Here is a 23,197-nt window from a genome sequence, read left to right on the forward strand (position 1 = left end):
AAGTTACACCTGTCGTAGAAGGCTTCATGTATTTGCGAAGAAGACGGAGTTATGTTATTACATAAATTCTGGTTTCTGATAAGGGGTTTTCATTTTGTTCGTTGAGCAAACTTCTGATAACACTATGCACTCATTTAGTCAATGTGACATCCTCGCGGACCAGCCAATTCTACCTAACCTTAAAGAGCTTGTGATTTATGACCAACATTATTTGAAAAATCGATTTTGCCAGAAGTGGGCGGTGTTCCGCCTCTTTCTCGATTTTACGAAATTTAAATAAGACGTTGGAATTTCAACATTTGCATCAAATTTGTTTGCTGTAGGCGCATTATTTACTGATACACGATGGTGTTTTCAAATACTGTTTGCATATAAAAAGAGGGCGTGGGTATCGCCCACTTTCGCTCATATTAAGTAACGATGAATGTCAATGAGTCCATGAACAAAATTTAGCACCATATCTCGAAATTTACTAAAGTTATCTTGTTCACAGATCGATGAACATGCGAGCTTTGTTCAGCTGAGTATAAAAAATGCTTAGCTTGTATAGAACTAGGTACCTGGATAATATTAGAGGGGCTTGGGAAAATAAATTCTAAATTTTCAAAAAGTTACTTTGGAAGTGATCTAGATTACCTTTCCCAAATATGCTACGCTTGATATTCGCTTCACAGTCAGTAAATTGAGCAGCGTATAGCAGTTTTGCTTATTTGAGAGTTGCTTCCTTGAATTTCGCGGCACAAAATAAGGAAAAAACTTAAATTTATGCATATCAAAGCCTTTTTCGCAGAAGTTAACAGGCTAAAGCCTTTTCGGAACTTTGTACGTTTGCAGTAATCGATTGGCCAACATCTTTGAATGGCTTCAACCCTATGGGAAACATTCCGCAGGCACCTCCTGTACTCTTGTATGTGCAAAATGAAAAATATAACCCCGATACTTTGGAAACCGTCAACAAACTTTTTCTTTATTAGATCAAGAAAAGGGGATCCGTTGATTAAAACAGTGGTTTGACACGGAATAAGTATGAAATGGAACGATGTTTATGTTTACAATCATTTTGCGCAATACGATTTTGCAAACTCATTTTTTTTAGGTATTAAAAAAGGTTTAATAATTTTGATACGAATATAAGAACCTCTGAAAGACCAAGTGACAAGAAAGGCTGATTGTACGCCTTATTTAATTTACAAAGAATATACGTTTGCTATGTTTTCAAAAGCATGAACCGTGGTTGAGTTCTATATAATTGTTATTAACAAAATGTTTTAATAAATATTTGTCATAGCTAAATATAAATATTTTATTAGTGTGTTAAAGTTTTGTACTGTACTATGTAAAAAAATCTTTTCATGGGAGCTAAACATTTTTTAGGAAAAAGAGACAAGAGACGAGAGGGAAGAACATCAAATTACAAAAATTGATTTATAATATTATATATTATCATATATGTAATACTCCTATATTACTAAAAAATAAATAAATGTAAGGCGCGATAACCTCCGAAGAGAGGTAAGGCTCTTCCAATTTGCGTCGTGCTCCTCTTGATTTTCCCTACAAATTGGCCGGACGGGACCTACATGTTTTATGCCGAATCCGAACGGCATCTGCAAGGCAAATGAGTTTTCACTGAGAGCTTTTCATGGCAGAAATACACCCGGAGCGCTTGCCAAACACTGCCGAGGGGCGACCCCGATTAGAAAAATTTTCTTCTAATTGAAAAACCTCATCTCTAATATTGTGATGTTACTTTGCCCGGGGTGCGACCCCAGGGCATACGGTGTGATAGGCGGAGCATGCTACCATCACACCACGGTGGCCGCCATATATTACTTACTACTTACTTAATTGGCGCTTAACCGTCTAAACGGTTATGGCCGTCCAACAAGGCGCGCCAGTCGCTCCTTCGCTCCGCCAACCGGCGCCAATTGGTCACACGAAGGGAGTTTAAATCGTTTTCCACCTGGTCCTTCCAACGGAATGGGGGCCGCCCTCTACCTCTGCTTCCATAGGCGGGTTCCGATAGAAACACTTTCTTGGCCGGAGCATCATTTTTCATTCGCATAACATGGCCTAGCCAGCGCAGACGCTGCGTTTTAATTCGCTGAACTATGTTGATGTATGCGTATAGCTCGTACAGCTCATCATTAAATCTTCTTCGGTACTCGCCATCGCCAACGCGTAGAGGTCCATAAATCTTTCGAAGAACTTTTCTCTCGAACACTCCCAAAGCCGCTTCATCTGCTGTTGTCATGGTCCATGCTTCTGCCCCATATAGCAGGACGGGTACGATAAGTGACTTGTAGAGTATGATTTTCGTTCGCCGAGAGAGGACTTTACTTTTCAATTGCCTACCTAGTCCAAAGTAGCATTTATTGGCAAGATTGATTCTTCGCTGGATTTCAGTGCTGATGTTGTTGCTAGTGTTGATGCTGGTTCCCAAATAAACGAAGTCTTTTACTATTTCGAAATTATGGTTGCCAACATTAGCGCGGTTGCCAAGGCGCATTTGCGCTGACTTTTTGCTCGATGACAGCAGGTACTTCGTTTTGTCCTCATTCACCATCAAACTCATCTTTACCGCTTCTTTTTCCAGTTTGGAGTAAGCAGAGCTAACAGCTAATAGAAAATGCTCGCAATGTGTTTTGAATTCGAAATCAAAACAAGACAGCCAATAAAATTTTTGTGATTGTAGCAGCATAAGTGTGACAAGAAAAAATTGAAATTTAGGTATATTCGATTATTGAATACAAAAACAAAAACCTTTAAACAGCAATATATCTGCACTCTGATGTTTGGGAATGTACCTAGCCTTTTGTAGCAATATAGGAGTATTATATATATGTATATTATTATATTTCATTTCTTTTAGACACTCAGCCATAAATTGAATGTCAAAAAATTTACCAGAAAATTTACGAATGTAAAAGACCTCTAAGTTCTAACATTACGCTTTTAATGTTTTTTTACAAGCATATAAATTTAAGAAATCTTTTACGGAATGCTCATTATTACAAGGACTTATTATGTTTTTTACTACGATTTTACTCTTAGTAGTTTTAACGCCGATACCATAGCTGGGGAATAATGATTAGTAATCCTAATGATTAGTAATCGGATTAGAAACTTTTATTTTGCAGAATAATTGATTAATTAGGATTAGCTGGCTATACTAATCGATTACTTATTGATTAGAATAGAACTAATCAAAAATCTAATCGCGATTAATGATGATTAGCATATCTTCATTAAAACTAATCAAGACTAATCAAAAAAAAATTCTATTAGATTTCTCGATTAGTTTTGATTAGGTTAGATTAGATCTCCTATTTTGAAATATTTAAAAAAAAAATTTATTTATTTTTGTATACACTCTATTTTTTTTTTGTTAAATATTCAGAATAGAACATTTATAGTGATGAGGAAGAGGAAAATAGTGAAGACGAAATGCCGATTCTCGAAACACGAAAAGTGTGCCAGTCACACGTTTAATTTATTAGCCAGCACTGACTATGCCATGATTTTGAAAAACCAACCAACAATGGAAATTTGGTACACTGAAGGAAGCGTGTCTAGCGTTCAATATCCCACTTACATCATCAGCGCCCGTCGAGAGGCTGTTTTCATTTGCTGGAATAGTCAATACCCCAAGACGGAATTCATTGTCTGAATTTTCTTTTGAAAAATTGGTAGTAATGAAGTCGAATATAAACTTTTTGTGATACATATGCAATATAAATTAGCATACATTTAAAGCGTCGAAAATCTCATGTTTTTTTTTTCAGAACGTGCCTTTAATTTTTATACTACAATTAGTATGAGAAAAAGTGGAGATAGACCCACCAATAAGTGTACCGAACCAGAGCTATGAGCCGAAGAAAATCCCGTCCTTACTTGTTTAATAAGGTTTATGTTTACAGTGAAATTTTGAATAAAAGTTCTTTTAAGTTTGTTACTTTATGAATTAAACGAAAAAAAAAACAAAAATATTTCAAAATAGTTGATTTAATCAAATCTAATCAAAACTAATCGACAAATCTAATCGAATTTTTTTTTGATTAGTTTTGATTAGATATGCTAATCGTCGCTAATCGCCATTAGATTTTTGATTAGTTCTAATCTAACCAATTAGTAATCTAAAATATTAAAGAATCAAAAAAAACTAATGATTCGAATATTTTATTTTTCTAATCGTAATGATTTCTAATTCTAATCGAAGTTCCCCAGCTTTGCCCGATACCATAGAGGTACCGGCAAATTTTTCCGACCGGGAACAAACACATTCCAATACACGCAAGGCATAATCACGATGACTCGCGTCACCATAGCAACTTGAACGGAAGTCAGGAAGTTACTCTCACATGTTCAACGAGAGAGTGTCGGAAATGCAAGTTGATGCCACAACAACAACTTCCAGCGGAAGTTGGTCAAAACCTATTGGCACTAAACGAGTTGCTGCTCAGAAATAGCTGCAGGAAATAAAATCAAGATAAATGTGGCTAACAAATGAAGCGTAGAAGAACGCAAATACTTTTATATAAATTTTACAAAAAAACAAATGCCTTTATATTCATTACAGCATAAGAGCTGATTAAAAGGAATTCCAGTGTATAGAATGCATACATTTTGCGGTCATTCACACAGACCGGCAGGCATAAAATCTAAATTTTATTTATCAGTACATTAATATTTCTTTTTTTCACCTTAAAAGACGTCACCTTAAATAACCAAAGCTGACGTGATTTTATTGTTTTTGCTGTATGGCTTAGTCATACGTTTGCTTACTAATAGCGAGTTCTTTTTTTTTATTCTAGGCGCTTTATTAGGTTTTTTTAGTAACTAAGAGTATACTTGTGCTTACACATACAAATTTACTTACATAGTTACATAGCCTTTCTCTAAAAATGGGTATTATCTTTCATTTGTCTCTATTTGTTATTCGTTGTGTTTTTGTTTTGTTTTTTGTATCAATATTATAACGGTGTTCTCAACTGACCGTGGCCACACATTCACCTTTGTTCTAATCTTCCAGTTATGGCTACCGAAACATAAGAAAATGCTTGGTAAAAAAGGGGCGGTGCCACACCCATTTTCAAACATTTTAATTATTTGCTTTTTCCTGATGTAATTTCACTTGGTAAATGAGACACCATTGATATAAAGCTCTTTTTTTAAAGATATAGCTTATTTTATTCATCCACGACCCTTTTAAAAAGCTTTTATGTACATATAAAAAGTGGTTGTGGCTCTTAACCGGTTTTGATTATCTTATATCAGCCTATATAATTTGGCAAGGATAGTGTCTCCGCTAAATTTCAATGTATTATCTTTAACGGCTTTTGATTTACGGCTTGTTAAACTTATTATTTAAATTTTCTTCTTCTAAATGTGGGCCGATATTCCAAATTTTTTGGAATTTATGATTTGCGTCATAAAGCCAATCCACCTACCAAATTTCATCAGCTTAGCGGTATTCGTTTTTGAAATATCTCATTTTTGCCGTTTTTCTAAATTTTCGATATAGAATACATATGTGGGCGTGGTTATCGCCCGATTTTGCTCATTTTCAATACCAATCTATTCTGTGTCCATATAAGCACGTTTTTATTATAATGATGATTTTGATATATCTAATATATAAAATTTTTCTGTCACGGTTTTAGAGGCTGAACTCCTCCCAAACGGCTGAACCGATTCTGATAAAATTTTGTGAGCATATTGGGTAGGTCTGAGAATCGGGCAACGTCTACCTTTTTTTTTCGCTACGTGTATAGGGTCTTGAGATCAAAACGTGGACTCGGGTACCCCTAGAATGTGTTTACACAATATGGATATCAAATGAAAGCTGTTGATGAGTGCTATATTACAGGATAATTTTCATACCCCTGGGTGACTAGGGTCTCGAAATATAGGCCAAAACGTGGGCCCGGATCCCCCTAGAATGCGTTTATACAATATGGATATCAAATGAAAGCTGTTGATGAGTGCTATAGTTCAGGATAATTTTCATACAACTGGGAGGCTACGGTCTCGAGATATATCCCAAAACGTGGACCCGGGTACCCCTAGAATGTGTTTATACAATATGGATATCAACTGAAAGCTATTGATGAGTGCTATAGTACAGGATAATTTTCATACAACTGGGATGCTAGGGTCTAGAGATATAGCCCAAAACGTGGACCCGGGTACCCCTAGAATGTGTTTATACAATATGGATATCAAATGAAAGCTGTTGATGAGTGCTATAGTACAGGATAATTTTCATACAACTGGGAGGCTAGGGTCTCGATATATAGCCCAAAACGTGGACCCGGGTACCCCTAGAAATTGTTTATACAATATGGATATCAAATGAAAGCTGTTGATGAGTGCTATAGTACAGGATAATTTTCATACAACTGGGAGGCTAGGGTCTCGAGATATAGCCCAAAACGTGGACCCGGGTACCCCTAGAATGTGTTTATACAATATGGATATCAAATGAAAGCTGTTGATGAGTGCTATAGTACAGGATAATTTTCATACAACTGGGAGGCTAGGGTCTCGAGATATAGCCCAAAACGTGGACCCGGGTACCACTAGAATGTGTTTATACAATATGGATATCAAATGAAAGCTGTTGATGAGTGCTATAGTACAGGATAATTTTCATACAACTGGGAGGCTAGGGTCTCGAGATATATCCCAAAACGTGGACCCGGGTACCCCTAGAATGTGTTTATACAATATGGATATCAACTGAAAGCTATTGATGAGTGCTATAGTACAGGATAATTTTCATACAACTGGGATGCTAGGGTCTAGAGATATAGCCCAAAACGTGGACCCGGGTACCCCTAGAATGTGTTTATACAATATGGATATCAAATGAAAGCTGTTGATGAGTGCTATAGTACAGGATAATTTTCATACAACTGGGAGGCTAGGGTCTCGAGATATAGCCCAAAACGTGGACCCGGGTACCCCTAGAATGTGTTTATACAATATGGATATCAAATGAAAGCTGTTGATGAGTGCTATATTACAGGATAATTTTCATACCCCTGGGTGACTAGGGTCTCGAAATATAGGCCAAAACGTGGGCCCGGATCCCCCTAGAATGTGTTTATACAATATGGATATCAAATGAAAGCTGTTGATGAGTGCTATAGTTCAGGATAATTTTCATACAACTGGGAGGCTAGGGTCTCGAGATATATCCCAAAACGTGGACCCGGGTACCCCTAGAATGTGTTTATACAATATGGATATCAACTGAAAGCTATTGATGAGTGCTATAGTACAGGATAATTTTCATACAACTGGGATGCTAGGGTCTAGAGATATAGCCCAAAACGTGGACCCGGGTACCCCTAGAATGTGTTTATACAATATGGATATCAACTGAAAGCTATTGATGAGTGCTATAGTACAGGATAATTTTCATACAACTGGGATGCTAGGGTCTCGAAATATAGGCCAAAACGTGGGCCCGGATCCCCCTAGAATGTGTTTATACAATATGGATATCAAATGAAAGCTGTTGATGAGTGCTATAGTTCAGGATAATTTTCATACAACTGGGAGGCTAGGGTCTCGAGATATAGCCCAAAACGTGGACCCGGGTACCCCTAGAATGTGTTTATACAATATGGATATCAAATGAAAGCTGTTGATGAGTGCTATATTACAGGATAATTTTCATACCCCTGGGTGACTAGGGTCTCGAAATATAGGCCAAAACGTGGGCCCGGATCCCCCTAGAATGTGTTTATACAATATGGATATCAAATGAAAGCTGTTGATGAGTGCTATAGTTTAGGATAATTTTCATACAACTGGGAGGCTAGGGTCTCGAGATATATCCCAAAACGTGGACCCGGGTACCCCTAGAATGTGTTTATACAATATGGATATCAACTGAAAGCTATTGATGAGTGCTATAGTACAGGATAATTTTCATACAACTGGGATGCTAGGGTCTAGAGATATAGCCCAAAACGTGGACCCGGGTACCCCTAGAATGTGTTTATACAATATGGATATCAACTGAAAGCTATTGATGAGTGCTATAGTACAGGATAATTTTCATACAACTGGGATGCTAGGGTCTCGAAATATAGGCCAAAACGTGGGCCCGGATCCCCCTAGAATGTGTTTATACAATATGGATATCAAATGAAAGCTGTTGATGAGTGCTATAGTTCAGGATAATTTTCATACAACTGGGAGGCTAGGGTCTCGAGATATAGCCCAAAACGTGGACCCGGGTACCCCTAGAATGTGTTTATACAATATGGATATCAAATGAAAGCTGTTGATGAGTGCTATAGTACAGGATAATTTTCATACAACTGGGAGGCTAGGGTTTCGAGATATAGCCCAAAACGTGGACCCGGGTACCCCTAGAATGTGTTTATGCAATATGGATATCAAAAGAAAGCTGTTGATGAGTGCTATAGTAGAGGATAATTTTCATACAACTGGGAGGCTAGGGTCTCGAGATATAGCCCAAAACGTGGACCCGGGTACCCCTAGAATGTGTTTATACAATATGGATATCAAATGAATGCTTTTGATGAGTGCTATAGTACAGGATAATTTTCATACAACTGGGTGGCTAGGCCCTCGAGATATAGCCCAAAACGTGGACCCGGGTACCCCTAGAATGTGTTTATACAATATGGATATCAAATGAAAGCTGTTGATGAGTGCTATAATACAGATACCGTATACTTCTAGAATGTGTGTGTATTATGGATATCAAATGAAATCCGTTGCTGAGAGCTCTAAAGTTCATTGTGATATTCGATTTAGCCGCATCAACCTGGCAAAACTGATAAATATGCATGCGAAGCCGAAATAAAGACAAGAATTAATAATACCTACATACCTATTTACATACGTCCTATTCGATTTGCCTGAAATTTCGTATATAAATTTGAATATATTAGTATTTACGATGCTTTTTTCCGGGAAATACACCAGAGACGGCCTGGGACTGGGATTAGGACTAGGACTGGGACTGAGACTGAGACTCGGAGTGGGACTGGGACTGAAACTCGGAATGGGACTTGAACAAAATACATACCACCCTCTGGGATTGGCAATAAAAGATGAAGAAGAAGGAGAAAAACTTGAGAGAAGAGAAAAGAGAGAAGGAGAATGAAAAAGAGATAGAATGAGACGGAGATGGAGATAGATGCAGCGAAAAAGACGGAGGGAGGAGTGAATACAAAGATTAGGAAAAAGTGTAGAGAGGCGAGGGCAGAGTTATACGGGAAAAGCTTATTAAAATGTATGCAGATATACCAAATTTAGGGCAGAACAACGTCTACTGGGTCTGCTAGTGGAAGTCTATATCTATCGCGATTCCTTTATAGCTGAAACCAACTTTTATTTAATCAAAGTTAATATACTCTGTGTGCAAGGCATACATATAATAGGATAAAGTGGCAACTCCACTAAGAAATATATTTTTTGGAACTGCGACATAAAATTCCTTGCGCTTGATACCCATATTAGCATAAATTATATCAATAAATACCTGGTACGATTAGCCTTCGAGAGGATGTAAGCCGAGCTTCGCGTCCCAATTGCAACACATTTTTCTTAGCCACTGTAATTTGTAAAGTTTGCAACATTATCAAAATATTATTGTTTACCAAGTGAAGCTTTATGGTTTCTTTAACCATTCAGACATACAAAATAAACTAACACAAACACATTTTCACGCACTAGTATGTTAGTATTGTTGTTAGTATGCAACTTGTGACAACAACTGGTCATTTAGTCAATCAGTTAAACAATTCAGCCCACCAGCCAAATAGCTCATATTTCCTTCCACCAGCTGGCATGCCGCATCAACATCGTGGCGCGCCTGCGCACACCTTCCAAAGCTAACAACAACAATTTCAAAGAAATAACGTCGTTGCCAGGTTAACTGCGTTTTTTTTTTTTTTTTAAGTTAACAAAATAGTGGTAGATCATCCAACCCACAACTTTACAGTTATTCAAATTTTGTACAACAACAAATAATAACACCAGTCAACGAAGTAACCGCATATAAATTCCAACAAAAAAAACAATAAATTTTATAAAACAGAATAGAAAAATGCCTAAAAAGTAAAACAAACAACAAAATACTAACGCATGCTGAGAAGCAAACACAAACTAGGTGAGAGATAAACGAAATCGACATAATTTTGTGCGTGGAAAGTAAAAAAAGGAAAACCTTGGGAAATTTAATTATTATGCACTCGTCAAGTTTCATTATGTGGCCACGTAGACGCACATTCATACCTTTGTTGGTATGTATGTATGTACAGCAGCGAACAGAAAAATAGAAGTAGCAATTTTTATTTCGTTAGTTGAAATCTTTTTATTTGCGGTATTTTAAAAAGCTTCTATGAATTTTGTAACAAAAACAAAGCAAACCAATTTCAAACCCGTTTTCGAAAGGCTAGAAAACTCGGGAAAATTTTACAAAAAATTGCTCTTTTTTATTTGGATTTCTCTGAAGTATGCATTTTCGTAGCCTAATAAATTCTAGTCTAACAAAGTACAACTTATAGGTTTCTCTAAATTCTCATAGATTTTGAAAATTTTTTTCCAAAGGGTTTAAGGATTTTCCCCTATACAAAGTCTGTAAATTTTCTTTTTAAAATGGGAGAAATTTAAAACGACCATCAAAGCAAAAAATTGCCAAAAATCAATGCGAATATTGAGAGATCTTTAACATATGTATATTTCGTCGGTCTAAAATTGGTTGGGCTACAATACTGAAGACTAAAAAAAGTCAAAGAAGTTTCTTGAATTTTCGATTTTTTTCGAAAACTGTTTTGAGATTTGTTTTCAAAGATTCAGTTACGAAATTCATTGAAGTTTTTTCCTAAAATATCGAAAATAAAATAAAAAGAACTTAATTGCCCAACTTTGATAAAAAACTGCCAATTTTCTGCTCGCTGCTGTATGTATGTAGTTGCGGGCCATACGCACAGCTAAGAGCTTGTTTGGGTATTTTGTTAATGACTTTGTTTAAGATTTAACAATCTTTTTCTGTTGCAACTTCTACTGTAGAAACAGTTAACCTTTTCAGGTTTGCTTTCATTTCTATTTTCATTTTTGTACCGTTATATTAGACAGGCAGTGACCTAATTCAGTTGTGCAGGTTTGTAAGGTAGGCGGTTTGAGTTCTATATCCAATGCGGATATGCGGAAGAAAATAGTAATTTTTTTGTTTAATACAATTCCTTAGGAGTAATTTTATGTTATACTTCATTGGTGTAAATCATCCGTTAGTAAATGCAAACAAACACATATTACGACTCTTGGTAGACCAATTCCGAATTACCGATGGGCATTCCTGCTATGATGTTTCCAATTTTTTATACTCAGTTGAGCAAAGCTCACAGAGTATATTAACTTTGATTGCATAACGGTTGGTTGTACAGGTATAAAGGAATCGAGAAAGATATAGACTTCCATATGTCAAAATCATCAGTATCGAAAAAAAATTCGATTGAGCCATGTCCGTCCGTCCGTCCGTCCGTCCGTCCGCCCGTTAACACGATAACTTGAGTAAATTTTGAGGTATCTTGATGAAATTTGGAATGTAGGTTCCTGGACACTCATCTCAGATCGCTATTTAAATGGACGATATCGGACAATAACCACGCCCACTTTTTCGATATCGAAAATTTCGAAAAATCGAAAAAGTGCGATAATTCATTACCAAATACGCATTAAGCGATGAAACTTGGTAGGTGAGTTGAGCTTATGACGCAGAATAGAAAACTAGTAAAATTTTGGACAATGGGCGTGGCACCGCCCACTTTTAAATGAAGGTAATTTAGAAGTTTTGCAAGCTGTAATTTGGCAGTCGTTGAAGATATCATGATGAAGTTTGGCAGGAAGATTACTCTTATTACTTTATGTCTGCTTAATAAAAATTAGCAAAATCGGAGAACGACCGCGCCCACTTTTTAAAAAAAAAATTTTTTTAATTCAAATTTTAAAAGAAAAGTTAATATCTTTACAGCATATAAGTAAATTATGCCAAAATTCAACTCCAGTAATAATATGGTGCAACAAAATACAAAAATAAAAGAAAATTTCAAAATTGGCGTGGCTCCGCCCTTTTTCATTTAATTTGTCTAGGATGCTTTTAATGCCATAATTCGAACAAAAATTAACCAATCATTGTGAAATTTGGTAGAGGCTTAGCTACTAGGACGATAACTGTTTTCTGTGAAAAAGGGCGAAATCGGTTGAAGCCGCGCCCAATTTTTATACACAGTCGACCGTCTGTCCTTCCGCTCGGCCTTTAACACGATAACTAGAGCAAAAATCGATATATCTTTACTAAACTCAGTTCACGTACTTATCTGAACTCACTTTGTATTGGTGTAAAAAATGGCCGAAATCCGACTATGACCACGCCCACTTTTTCGATATCGAAAATGAAAAAAATGCCATAATTATATACCAAATACGAAAAAAGGAACGAAACATGGTAATTGTATTGGTCTATTGACGCAAAATATAACTTTAGAAAAAAACTTGGTAAAATGGGTGTGACACTTACCATATTAAGTAGAAAAAAATGAAAAAGTTTTGCAGGGCGAAATCAAAAGCCCTTGGAATCTTGGAAGGAATATTGTTCGTGGTATTACATATATAAATAAACTAGCGGTACCCGACAGATGATGTTCTGGATCACACTGGTCCACATTTTGGTAGATATCTCGAAAACGCCTTCACATATACAACTAAGGGCCACTCCCTTTTAAAACTCTCATTAATACCTTTAATATGATACCCATATCGTACAAACGCATTCTAGAGTCACCCCTGGTCCATTTTTATAACGATATTCCGAAAAGGCGTCCACCTATAGAACTAAGGCCCACTCCCTTTTAAAATACTCATTAACACCTTTCATTTGATACCCATATAGTACAAACAAATTCTAGAGTCACCCCTGGTCCACCTTTATGGCGATATTTCGAAAAGGCGTCCACCTATAGAACTAAGGCCCACTCCTTTTTAAAATACTCATTAACACCTTTCATTTGATACCCATATCGTACAAACAAATTCTAGAGTCACCCCTGGTCCACCTTTATGGCGATATTTCGAAAAGGCGTCCACCTATAGAACTTAGGCCCACTCCCTTTTAAAATTATCATTAACACCTTTCATTTGATACCCATATCGTACAAACAAATTCTAGAGTCAGGCCTGGTCCACCTTTATGGCGATATCCCTAAATGGCGTCCATCTATAGAAATATGGCCCACTTCCTCTTAAAATACTCTTTAATACCTTCCATTTGATACACATGTCATACAAACACATTCCAGGGTTACCCTAGGTTCTTTTTACAACATGGTGATTTTCCCTTACTTTGTCTCCACAGCTCTCAACTGAGTCGTCTCAACTGAGTTCGGTTACACCCGAACTTAGACTTCCTTACTTGTTTTTTTTTTTGTAAGTTTTCCCCGATATTCAATAGATATATATTCTTAATATCTGATATCACAAAGAAACATTTGTAAGATGATATTATTTTAGGGCTATGTGAATAAGAGTTTCAGTTGGAGGGCGCACTCTATTTAAGACTGTAATGGTATGTCAGAGTCCCTCCCATCGCATTAATTAAGAGTGTGGTTCAGTACATTATTAGGCTGCCAGAGTGTAAAGAAGAAGCCTAACTCTTTAAGATAACGATATAAAGTTGTAAATATTATTTCCTATGAATAATTGTTACAGTTTTCAAAGTGCCAGCAAAGTTTCTTGGTATCTTGAGGAAAGTTCCCTTTCAAAACGAATGATTTGCTAGATTTAGAGGATGTTTCTAGGATACATCTCTATGACAACAATCCAATTCAATTTAGACTCTGGTATTCAAATATTTTTAGAACTTATAGCCCGCATACAGATTTGGCACATTTCAAGGTCTTTGGTCTTACACATTTTTCGGGAGATACTGGTGTACCAATAATCTCAATAACAGTTTTGGGTTAACTGCTGTGATCGATTTCGTTCACTCTCGGAAGCCCTGCCACCCGCCTACCCCTGAGGGGTGCCATTAAGTTTTCCGAGGTAATTTGCCATTCGTCACATTCATCTTAGCATTATATTTCTGGAGTAATGCTCCCCTCCATTCACTGAATATCTCTCCGTAGTGGAAGACGTAATGTAGTGCTCCAGAAAAGGGACCCCACAATGACTATTGCTAGTTACCTTGACAAGAGCAACCTGGAGATGAAACCTAACAACCTGGATGAAGAGACGCTTTGCTTATGATAAAGCTGTAGTAGAGGAGCCATTCTGATTGTTAATTTTCCCTTTTTTGACGCTGTGTTTATAAATGACTGAGGTTCCTCTACTTCTGTATTTTGGTTTTCAACCCGTCTTTCGATTTTTCCGAACTTTCCTAAAATATATAGTGCTACTTGGTATTTTGCTTTCAGCTTAAGGCTTCTTACGACGGGGGTACATACTTTGCAAAGGAACAAGCCATTCGGTGGCTCCCTGAACAATCACATTTCGTTCATGCCTTTGATTTTATTATTTTTATACTCAGCTGAGCAGAGCTCACAGAGTATATTAACTTTGTTCGCACAACGGTAATCCGTAACGGCATAAACTAATCGAGATAGATATAGACTTCTATATATCAAAATGATCTGGGTGAAAAAAGAAATTCATTTAGTCATGTCCGTCCGTCCGTCCGTCTGTCCGTCCGTCTGTAAACACGATAACTTTAGTAAATTTTGAGGTACCTTGATGAAATTTGGTATGTAGGTTTCTGGGCGCTCATCTCAGATAGCTATTTAAAATGAACGAAATCGGACTACAACCACGCCCACTTTTTCGATATCGAAAATTTCGAAAAACCGAAAAAGTTCGATAATTCATTACCAAAGACGGATAAAGCGATGAAACTCGGTAGGTGCGTTGACCTTATGACGCAAAATAGAAAATTAGAAAAATGTTGGACAAAGGGCGTGGCACCGCCCACTTTTGAAAGAAGGTAATTTAAAAGTTTTGCAAGCTGTAATTTGGCAGTCGTTGAAGATATCATGATGAAATTTGGTAGGCACGTTACTCCTATTACTATATGTTTCCAAATAAAAATTAGCGAAATCGGATGACGAACACGCCCACTTTTAAAAAAAGTTGTCAAAATTTAACAAAAATTGAATATCTTTACAGTATAAAAGTAAATTATGTCAACATTCGACTCCAGTAATGATATGGTGCAACAAAATACAAAGATAAAAGAAAATTTCAAAATGGGCGTAAATCCACCCTTTTTTATTTAATTCATCTAGAATACTTTTAATGCCATAAGTGGAACAAAAGATTACCAATCCTTGTGAAATTTGGTAGGGACATAGATTCTATAACGATAACTGTTTTCTGTGAAAATGGGCCAAATCGGTTGAAGCCACGCCCAGTTTTTATACACAGTCGACCGTCTGTCCTTCCGCTCGGTCTTTAACACTATAACTTGCGCAAAAAACGATATATCTTAACTAAACTTAGTTCACGTCCTTATCTGAAGTCGCTTTATCTTGGTATAAAATATGGCCGAAATCCGACTATTACCACGCCCACTTTTCCGATATCGAAAATTACGAAAAAATGAAAAAAATGCAATGAAAATTCTGTACCAAATATGAAAAAAGAGATGAAACATGGTAACTGGATTGGTTGATTGACGCAAAATATAACTTTAGAAAAAAACTTTGTGAAATGGGTGTGACACCTACCACATAAAGTAGAAGAAAATGAAAAAGTTCTGCAGGGCGAAATCAAAAGCCCTTGGAATCTTGGCAGGAATATTGTTGGTGGTATGACCTATATAAATAAATTAGCGGTACCCGACAGAAGATTTTCTGGGTCACCCTGGTCCACATTTTGGTCGATATCTGGAAAACGCCTTCACGCCTATACAACTAAGGGCTACTCCCTTTTAAAACCTTCATTAATAATTTTAATTTGATACCCATCTCGTACAAACACATTCTAGAGTCAGCCCTGGTCCACCGTTATGGCGATATCCCTAAATGGCGTCCATCTATAGAACTATGGCCCACTCCCCCTTAAAATACTCTTTAATACCTTCCATTTGATACACATGTCATACAAACACATTCCAGGGTTACCCTAGGTTCATTTTCCTACATGGTGATTTTCCCTTATTTTGTCTCCAAAGCTCTCAGCTGAGTATGTAATCTTCGGTTACACCCGAACTTAGCTTTCCTTACTTGTTTTCTTTTTCAGTTTGTGCTCCAAACTTTGTTCCTACTAACTGAAGCGAGTAAATTCTCTAGGATGCAGTCAGTATGTCAATGAGTGTTGTTTATCCAAACTTTTTGATTTTATAATAGATATTCTGATTTCCTCTTCATTCGTATCACATTGTGACTACAGAGAGATTCCAACGATACGGCATAGAGATCAATATTAAAGAGAGGTAGTAAGATCCTGAAAACTCTTTGGCTGATACAGATCCTGATCTCTTTTGATTTTAAACTTGCTCTTTCCTGAAAGCACCTCTAGAATAGAGAGGAACTACCAAAACGCCTCGAAAGGAGCCGAATTCAATTTTAGTCCTCTTACGCTTTACGTTGACTTTTTTGTGAGACCCCTCTCCCCCGCTTGAAAGAAGTAGCAGTTAGAAATGTACAAAATATAACGTTTTTACTATTTTACTTTTAGGGTGGATTGCTTTGTAATGGGCATAACATCAATACAATTAGCATAAAAAACGAAATCTTCTGAGAATTCTAGGGCAATTTTACTAAGAACCCATATGACTATTGCAACTCGAGGTAACGGTCATATTTTCAGTAAGTTTATATATCACATTATCACGCGCCGAGGTTCCGCTCAACAAGAGATGTGAATGGAGTCCAAATGAGCAGCAAGAGAAAAACTCACTTTTTCACTCAAGCTTCGCACTTAGACCTTCTTTATGTATGGGCTAGTATCCAGATAATTCTTGAAAAGGCGCATATACTCAGGCAGTGATATATAACTCACGTGCATGGTGAAACAAGGGATGCCACAAACTTCTCAAATATCGCGATAATGTGGATTCTTGGCTGCAGGAACATTGAATACAAGAAGAAGGTAGATTTACTTGCAAAGGCAGTGGATCAATCCAAATAAATTCAGTACAAAACAGATCCAAGATATCGTTATAGTTTCTAGCTGCTACTATAAAGCTACCATACGACTATCAAAAAGAAAACAGAGAACCTGCTTTATAGGCCAAGGAAAGAAACTTTAGTATTACTGCAATAATTACGGAGGTGCCCGCTGTTGTTGTTGTTGTTGTAGCGATAAGGACACTCCCCGAAGGCCTTGGGAAGTGTTATCGATGTTGATGGTCCTTTACCGGATGCAGATACGGTCCGTTCCGGTAACAAGCACCATAAAGGTACTAGCCTGACTATCTCGGGAACTATTTGGTATGACCACATGAAACCTTCTAGCCCATAAAGCCCTCCCACCCCATAGATCCATCAGGAGTTCGGGATCGCCAGAGCCGCAGCTATTAATGGAACAGGATTCACCACGGGTAGGTGAGGTTGACAATTGGGTTAAATAAGCCATATATTGCGCTGGCAACCCCTTGAATCAATTTGGTATTTTAGTCGCCTCTTACGACAGGCGTACCTACCGCGTGTATATTCTAAACCCCCTAATCCGCTGTGGTGGAGATGCCCGCTCAACAATAGATGTGCTACAACAACAACAACAACAACATTAACAACAAACAACAACATCAGGAGTACATATTCATCAACCTTTACTTTTTTTGATCTACGTCACAACTAATTTAACTCTGTTTTCGAGTTATTCAAGCGCTTACTTTGTTGCTATTAAAATGTATTTAGTTTCAGTTACAATTTTCCCAAATTATTAATTTTTTCTACTCCATTTTTGCTATTATGCCTCATTAGAAACTAAACTAGTTTAGGTATAAATATTACCATCTTAAGCATATTTGGTACTCGAGTTGTTGTTATTGCTATCCATTATAAGCATATGTAAAATTGTTGTGCTTCGTTAAGCTATTACCGACTTTTGGGGCCAAACAAGTCAACAAAGAAAGTAAATGGGAGAAAGAATCCCACCCAACGTTGCGCGCTCAAATTACTCTCTTTCCCAAAGGCAACCAAATACAAGAACAATAACAATGAAAATACAACAGTGGCCCAACTAGAGACACTGTGCCCATTGGGGAGTTAAGTATATTAATATGTTTATTGACGTTGTTGTATTTGTTGGTCGTTTGAGTTTGCGGTGTTGTGTATTTCGTTAAGTTTAGTTGCTCGTAACGGTTCTTTGCGTATAGACGTGTTTTCTGAAATGGGGCTTATACATGCGGTTGTGTAGTTACAAAGTAGGCTAATGTGTGTTATGTTTTTTTATTTTGATCATTTTTTTTAATTTTGATTTTCGTGTTAAATTGATTGCAGTGAGTGGGAAATAAATGAGGTGGTAAGGTGGGAAGGGCGTTTAAAGTGAGTTAAAGTAGGTAGTTGGCAGGTAATATGGAGCGCGCATTGTTGTTTTTTGCCGTTGAATTTGTAGACATTTCTATAGTTGCTTGATGGCAATGACTAAATATGAAACAAAACAGCTGATATACAATTATCAGTTCAATAAAAAATTATGTTCAGAAAAAATAATATAAAGTGGTTATGACGAAATTTTTGTCAAGGTTAATGTTGTGGAGATTTGAAAAGGCAGAAAAAACCGTGCTTATAAATATAATTTTGGTGGCTGAAAATTTAATGAAAACATACACGAAAAGATATGAATTAAGAGCATTAAAAATAATGTTATGAAAAAAAACAAGTAAGGAAGGCTAAGTTCGGGTGTAACCGAATATTACATACTCAGCTGCCAAATTACAGCTTGCAAACTTTTAAATTACCTTCTTATAAAAGTGGCCGGTGCCACGCCCATTGTCCACAATTTTACTATTCTGCTTCATAAGGTCAACCCACCTACCAAGTTACATCGCTTTATCCGTCTTTGGTAATGAATTATCGCACTTTTTCGGTTTTTCGAAATTTTCGATATCGAATAAGTGGACGTGGTTATAGTCCGATTTCGTTCATTTTAAATAGCGATCTGAGATGAGTGTCCAGGAACTTACATACCAAATTTCATTACTTTCAAAATTTACTCAAGTTATCCTGTTTAGGACGGACGGACGGACGGACACGGCTAAATGAATTTCTTTTTTCGTCCAGATCACTTTGATATATAGAAGTATATCTATCTCGATTAGTTTATGCCGTTACGGGGTACCGTTATGCGAACAAAATTAATATACTCTGTGAGCTCTGCTTGATCAATACTAGTAAATAATTAAGTTTGTCTTTTAACTAGCTGATATACAATTGCATAAAACAAGGAAATAAAAGAATAAAACAAAATTGTATATTAAATAATAAATAAAAGTAAGGCGCGATAACCTCCGAAGGAATTTTAGGCCGAGCTTTTCTTCCAATTTGCATCGTGCGCCTTTTATTTTTTCCCACAAATTGGCGGGACCGAACCTACTTGTTTAATGCCGACGCCGAACGGCATTTGCAAGGCATATGAGTTTTCACTGAGAAGCTTTCCATGGCAGAAATACACTCGGAGTACTTTCCAAAACTGCCTACCCCGCTTAAAAAAAACTTGGTCTTAATTGAAAAAACTTTTTTCTAAAATTTTGATCTTGCTTTGCCCGGGGCGTGAACCCAGGATATTCGGTGTGGTGGTAAAAACAATGAGAAAACAACACTTTAGGTTGTTTCCAACAGAAGTTAACGCGTTATACATGGCCGCATGAAAAGAAGATGGACTAAGATGGATTCCCTGAACTTGTATTAAAAGTTTCTGAGCTTAAATTGGAAATTATGATCTTAAGTTTTATTTTCTTAATTTTAATTACAAACTCTTAATTTCCAGTTTAATTTTTACTTTCTGAACTTAAATTGGAAAAGGTGCAGAATATCTCTAAAGTTTATGTTAAATAGGGAATCCAAATATTCCTAATTTCGTCAACAATCCTGGGTAACATAGATCCGTTTACACATTCCGTGAATTTTGGCCACAAAAAATTAAGCGTTCCATGCGCATCTAGAAATTAAAGTTGCCGCTCTCTTTACCGGAGTTGGACAGTGCAAAACTACTCTAGAGCCAAATGGCTTGGAACCATTTACACACACCCTCAAGTGGAGAGAGGAATACAGAAATGAGACCTAAGAAATGTATGGAATGCAAGTACGCTTACAAATCACCTTTCCAAAGGACTGTGGAAACAAGAAGGCTATGAAAATATTGCAATTTTATATAGTAGAACTAAAAAGCGTGCACTGGAATCCAGACTGTAGTACGAGGACTTACAGTGACAGCTTGGAGAGTTCAAAAGGAAGTACATCATAAATGACAGCGCTATTTTCATTTCTGGCACTTATATCGATTTTCGGACGTAGTCAATAGGTGCAAAAGGAGAGTCTTTGAAGAAACGGGGTTTACAATATTACTTGGTAGCATTGCCGTCTCGATAGGGACCATATTTCATAGCAGATCAATAGAGCAGCAACTAGAACGTAAACATAAAACAAAGGAGACAATCAGAGAACAAGGTTAGGGCACTTCTAAAGCTTTTATATAGATACATATTACTTTAAGAGCTCAGTAGCTTATATAAAGAAGAAAAACGCAAGCACATTCTCCTGTTAAGATTAAAAAAGCATATATTAAGGGTACCTTCTTATACCTCAGTCTCACTACTGTAACGTTCGCTATGAACACAAATTCCCTTAGCGTATAGGAGTAGATATATATAAATTCTAAGGCTCCCTTTATCAACTAAATATCGACTACTATGAAATTTATTTCAAGAACACCCTTTCTTAGCCCAAAATGCATAGGATTCAAGCTAGGATAGCACATTTTTGAATCAAACTCTGTAGTAAAGCCCTTTTCTACCGCAAGCCAAATAGTGCGTTATTCAGTATTAATTCTTGGGTATGATCCTTTGAAAAAAGATTCTGATGTAGGGCGTTTTTGGAACTAAAGCGCTGGTAGGGTGATATTTCGCGTTCGTATATATATACATAAATCAGATAAATGGTATGGACGGCATCTATTATCAAATGGGGCTGAAGCGAATAGACTCCCAGTGACCGGAATTATTATGAAATTGTTTTGAGCAGAGGTGCCATAAAGAGCTTCGTAGATCGTCGGAAATTAATTCGGCCTACACTCACATGTCGTGTGAGCATAGCGACTGAGATTCAGCAAAAGAAGCAGTGAATCAGTTTTTGCTTGTGCTTCAAGTCAAAGATGACTTGATACGAAACTCTCTCACTTTTTGCGCTCTCACGACGGATTTATCTCAAATTTGTGCTGCCAACAATGCCAGATAAATCCCTCGCGCCAGCTGAAGCGGGTGCCAGAACAAAAAATGTGCCAGCCAAAACTAAAAACAGGCCAAAAATTTCGCTAAACTTTAGTTTGACCTACAACTGTAGAATAGCGTTCAAAAATTATGGGAAAAAGGATAAAAATACTTGTTTTAGTGTAGATATTATTAGTTCGAAGGCGGAGGGTGAATATTATTTTCCATTCAAAAGTTATCACTAAAAACAGGTTTTGTAAATATGAACTCCCGTTGCAACCAGTCCATTTTGATCACAGAACATGGAACGTCAGACACGTAGGATAAGCCTTATCCATTAAATGATGTTAACTATTATATGATAGGTCCGATTTACTGAAATTTCAAAAGAATATATGGTTTTCACTGCGAGTTAAATGCGTTACAATATTTGACTAATTAATTTAATCAAAATGTAAATTTTACTTAGATTTGTTTATATTTAACTCCAACTAGTCGTATTGTAAAATAAGTTTAAAGGAATAAATATTTTACGACTATCATTTTATTAAATGATTGAAACTATAATCGCCGAAATGTATGTCAAAAATCCCCATATTCAGATCTATTAATTTTTGTTTGGAGTGGCATCATTGATAAATGTTGTAAAAAATGCCCATTTTGACAGCGCTCTCTCGAAACAAAGAGTTGCAAAACCATTCATCTATGCTTCAAGTAGGAAATACGTAAATTCTATGCTCAAACTTTTTCGAAATTCTCCTTGTATGTTGCGTTTGTTTTGAAATCGATAAATTTTTTAATTAATACAACACTTGATAATTCGATTCCCCTTTCTAAATGTTGTAATGGTTGGGCGTTCAAATGTCTCAACAAATATTTATGAAGCTTTAAGATAAGCTTAATGTGATCATGAGCCAAGCCCTCACAAAACACCAAAGGCTCTATTTCTACCTTCCTCTTTTGGTTTAGATTGTTGGTTTGATTTTGGTAGTGCGGGTTTCTACCACTTTTTATAGAATTAACCCAAATATGAAATAGGAAAAGACAAAAAAAAATGGGGAGCAGAAAAGAATTGGAATGGAAATGAGCAGAAGGGTAAGCGCAAGAAAGTGAAGAAAATTTTTAGTTATGCACATGAAAAGTAAAGGCCGTGACACAATGAAATTTTTCATAAAGATGCGTTTAACACAAGCTTATGCATTCCAGTAACAGCATCATAATCAGGAACTTCAGACTTGGCAATTGAAGTTTATTTCGCCTTGCCCATTCACAAACAAAATTTCGCGAAGCACTGTAATAAACATTCTACCTATACAACAAATATACTTGCTAACATATTTTGTGTCGTATTCATTTGTTATAATTGCAGTTTTTAATTGCGAAAAATGTTAGAAAAGTTACCAGCGATTGGGAAAAATAATTTCAGGTCCAAAGTGTGCCAACACCCTTAGCCAAAGCAAATGTCAAATTCTTCTTCTTATGCATTGCTTGTAACAAAAGTTGGAATTTGGCTACTTTTTCATGTCAGATGGCGCCAGCGTCGCTCAATCTACTGTTCTCCATAAAAATACGTGCAATCTACTTATAATGCATAAGATTGAGTTAAACGCATCTATATGAAAAACTGCTTATGTGACGGGCTTTAAAGTTTTTGGGGGAACCAATTCTGCCGAGTTCGCCTATCTAATATAAAATTTTTAAGATTTTGCAAAGCGGAAGCAACTATTTCTTAATTATAGCAACAAATATAAAAAAATAAAAATAAAAATTAAGAGCTAACAAAAT

General features: G+C 36.5%; 1 protein-coding gene across 4 annotated transcripts in view; it reads left to right on the forward strand.

The window, feature by feature from the left end:
• The window catches only part of bark (protein bark beetle), a 62,519-nt gene that overhangs the window by 15,093 nt on the left and 24,229 nt on the right, over positions 1-23,197 (forward strand). The gene's annotated exons all lie outside the window — the stretch shown is intronic.

This window comes from Eurosta solidaginis, chromosome 2 (assembly GCF_040869045.1).
Source record: "Eurosta solidaginis isolate ZX-2024a chromosome 2, ASM4086904v1, whole genome shotgun sequence".
In the NCBI taxonomy this organism is placed as follows: domain Eukaryota; kingdom Metazoa; phylum Arthropoda; class Insecta; order Diptera; family Tephritidae; genus Eurosta; species Eurosta solidaginis.